A 4,487-nucleotide genomic window follows, 5' to 3' on the forward strand; every position below is an offset into this window, starting at 1 on the left:
TTGGCAGCAGGAATCATGTGGTTCTAGATACACAAAGGGATACTCAGAAGTTTGTGGGAGCTCTTAGGAAGAGTACTAGACAACGAAGACAACCAGCCAAGTTCAATGACTATGTGGCATTAGTTAGTCAGTTGGTAGATAGTGAGCCTTCTAGCTATCAAGAAGCTGCAGAACATCAGGTATGGCGAGATGCTATGGTTGAGGAATAGTCTTCAATAATGTAGAATGATGTGTGGGAGGTAGTACCTAGACCAACAGATAGGGCTGTAGTTGGATCACGCTGGATCTATAAGATAAAGCACGGTGTAGATGGTAGCATCGAGAAATACAAGGCTAGGTTTGTGGAAAAGGGGTTCTCTCATAAGGAGGGAATAGACTATGAGGAGACATTTGCTCCAGTTGCCAGGTATACTTCTATACGAGCTGTAATCTCACTTGCAACACATATATGGGATGGAAAATCCATCAAATGAATGTTAAGATAGCATTCCTCAATGGTGAGTTGAAGGAGGAGGTATACATAGAACAACTAGAAGGCTTTGTAGCACGCATCAAAGAGACCCACGTGTGCAGATTGAAGAAAGCATTATACGTACTCAAGTAGGCTCCTAGAGCGTGGTATGAGTGCATTGATACATACTTGCAGAAAATGGGCTTTGTGAAGAGTGAAGCAGATGCTAACCTCTACTACTTGATGGTTAGGGGTGAGATTCTCATTCTTGTTCTTTATGTGGATGACCTATTTCTTACAGGTTCACTAGGGCTCATAGTGGATTGCAAGAGGAACCTTGCAGAAGAGTTCGAGATGAAGGATTTAGGACTTATGCACTACTTTCTAGGCATGGAAGTGTGGTAGATAGATGGGGAGATTTTCCTTGGTCAAGGGAAATATTGCATTGAAATCTTGAAGAAATTTGGGATGGAGGATTGCAAAGCCATGTCTACACCCATGATCATGAATTGGAGGAAGGTAGATACATCTAAGGAGAAAGATGTAGATCCCACTTTATATAGACAATTGATTGGTTCGCTTATGTATTTGGTCAACACTAGACCAGATATAGCATTTGCAGTTAACTCTCTTAGTCAGTTCATGGTTGAACCAAAGAGAATGCATTGGATAGCGGCTAAGCATGTGCTACATTACTTGCATGGTACACTCGAGTATGGGATCAGATATGTTCGAGGTGAAGGTATCAGGTTGATAGGTTATACTGATGTAGATTGGGCAGGAAGTACAACAGACAAAAGGAGCACTTCAGGGTATTGTTTCAGCTTGGGATCAGGAGTTGTATCTTGGTTCAACAGGAAGCAGAAGTCTGTGGCTCTAAGTTTAGCAGAAGCTGAATACATAGCAGCTAGCATGGCAACATGTGAAGCTATATGGCTTTGGAAGTTGTTAGTAGCCTTGTTTGGTCAGAAGGTTGAGACTACTGTGATACATTGTGACAATTAGAGTTGCATCAAGTTGTCTGAGAATCCAGTGTTTCATGATAGGTCTAAACATATAGATATCAGATATCACTTCATCAGAGATTGTGTATAAAGGGGAGATGTTCAACTATAATACATACCTACAGATGAGCAGGTAGCAGACATTCTAATGAAGGCTTTGGGAAAGGCCAAATTTATCTTCTTCAGAGATAAGATGGGTTTCATGCAGAATAGCTTCCTCGCTAAGAGGGAGTTTTAATTATTGTTAGTTGGACAACTGTTATTTCTGACCCAGAAATAGCAGTAGTATTTATGGGTAGTTTGGATAGCTGTTCATCCTTATCTATGAATAGCAGTTGTATTTATGGGTGGTTTGGATAGCTGTTTGTCCACTTGCCAAGAATTAGTAAATGGTTATTATTTACTAATTTTAGAGATTCCCTTTTGGACACCTTGCAACCAATTCTATTATTGGCTGTCGACCTCTCTTAATCATACCCGTTGGTTTGATTTAATCTCGGTCATTGGTTTACCAACAGGAGTAGTATAAAAAGGGGTCATTGGGTCATTTGGATAAGAAGTTTTTGGAGAAATGTTTGCAGTGTTAGCAAACAGTCTTGCAGTGTTAGCAAGGGCGCAGTGTTAGCATGGAGATAGCAGTGGGGAATATCAGCAGGAGAAATTAGGAGGTTGTCGGAGTTCTGCTAGTGAGAGGCAAGGAATTTTGTATCTCTTGATTTGCTGAAGTTTAATATAATTCCTCATCTGTAGAACTGGTTTTCCCTTAGGGTTTTTTCCAGGGACAATTTGTCCAAAAATATTGTGTTCATTGTGTTGTTCATTTCTTTCCGTATTATAAGTGAAATTGCAGTTGTGTTATTTTTCAATATTAGCTGGGAATTTGTTTTCAGCAGTTTAATAATCATTTATGATAGGAGATTAATAATCAGTGACTGCGATAGTTTCATTTTTCACACTCCTGCAATATAAATCTCATCTCCCTTGGGAGATGCACAACATACAAACTCAAACATGATCTCTGTGGTGGGGATTTCTGCATCTTTTCTCCATTGGAAAAACACAAAATCAAAGACTAAAACAGTCATGCTTGATGATGTCTTCCTCCTCTTTGTACCCACTCTGCAGCGCTCATATATAGACCCAAGTAAAACCAGTTTATGCTTCACACAAACACACTTGGAGAATGTGTAGAATTCAAATTGGGTAGGAACGGGAGGCAGTCTTCCCCATACCTATTAATGGGGTCAAATGTAGTTATGTGAACATTCTCAATCAAACATATCAACTCTTCAAACCTCCCACGACTCCTCCTGTCTTCGTAAAACTCTGAGTTTTCCAATATTCTCTTCCAACTCTTACATACATCCTTCACTTTTCCATGAGATGCAAAAGGCACTCTCATTAAGATTTCCCTTACCAACTCTTCTGGAATTGCACTAAAATAGTCCATCACCACCAATATATTTGTACACTGCTGAAATGATTCTCAAATAATCTTGATACTTGCCAAATCTTACCAGTGCTCACATGAATTCGAAACAAAGTTGGTAGCTGTAATGTCTCAAACATATGTTGTGCTATCTATACTGATTTTTTCTATATTTACTCATTTTTCTAAAACAGTTCTAAATATAGAATACGGCTGATGTTCTTATTATTTTTAATCGATCTCACTATTTTTAAAATATTAGTTGCATTGAAAAATTATATTATATTTTTTACTACATTTACTATATTAAGATTTTTTTTATACTAAACATAATAAAGATCAATAAGTTACAAATTATTATTAAAAATAGATATTATAAAATTATATTTAAAGAATATATCAACAAGTAGATTGTTTAATTTAAAAAAATCATATATTGATAAAAATATCTAGTAAAATACAATAAAAGAATCAAATCAAATTATATATAGTGAAATACAATAAAAGAATCAAATCAAATTTTATACACACACACACACACACACACACACACACACACACACACACACACACACACACACACACACACACACATTAAAGTTAATATTAGCTTTTAATCTAAACTTTGTTTGATTAAGTGGAAGAAACTATTATAGGATTAGATAAGTTCAAAACATAATAATATATCTTCCAATTTAATAATATCTTGTTAAAATAATTTAAAATTAATTCTTAAATAGAACTTCAAACATCACAAAATAAATATAATAATAATGGAGAAGATTTCTTCTACTTTGGATTTAGAATTTAAAGATAATTTCCACAAACAAAAATGTATACAAACTTAACCTAAAATAACATTAAGTTAAAAAGAGTAGGAAGTGAAATGGGAAATGCAATATGCAAAATTTTCACTCCTAGAAGAATTCTTCAAAAGAAAATTTCTATATGCGAGGAAAAACTAAAGAACATGGATAATGTTTTGTCAAAATAGATAAATTTTCCATCAAATATTGTGCAACTAAAAATCTAATACACATATTATTGCAAACTCTTCTCCCTTCTTTCAACATAGAGGGAAGACTCACAATTCTATTTGAAAATTCCATATCCACATTATCATGTGACATTGTCATGTGACATTAGCATATTTTTTTACTAAGATGTCAAAACAATCCAAATAAAAAGTTAGACCAATAGTCATGCAAAAAGGGATGTAGCTATCCTCCCTACAAATTGCACCGTTGACTAAATTTCAAAAAAATGAAAACACAATGAATTTTTTGAAATTTTCAGCATTTGATCTTCATATCAAAAAAAGCAAAATTTTTGAGAAAATTTCGCTTTGTTTTCGTGAATCTAAAAAAGAATCATGTTTGACTTTTTTTTTTCAATCTTTGCTGCATTTTTTCTGGAGATTAGCCAATGCCTACAAAAAGAATACTCATATTTAAACAACTGATGTGGTATCACATTCCTAGTTGTTTTTTATAACTAAGGGAACATTTCATTCAATTATGGGTATTCATTGTTTTACTAAAAGCTTTTAAATCATATAATAATTGGTGCAATGTTTTGAAAATTAAGGATATTAAGTCAATAA

Source organism: Cupressus sempervirens, chromosome 1 (genome assembly GCF_028749045.1).
Source record: "Cupressus sempervirens isolate cs-2001-9-10 chromosome 1, ASM2874904v1, whole genome shotgun sequence".
Classification (NCBI taxonomy): Eukaryota; Viridiplantae; Streptophyta; class Pinopsida; order Cupressales; family Cupressaceae; genus Cupressus; species Cupressus sempervirens.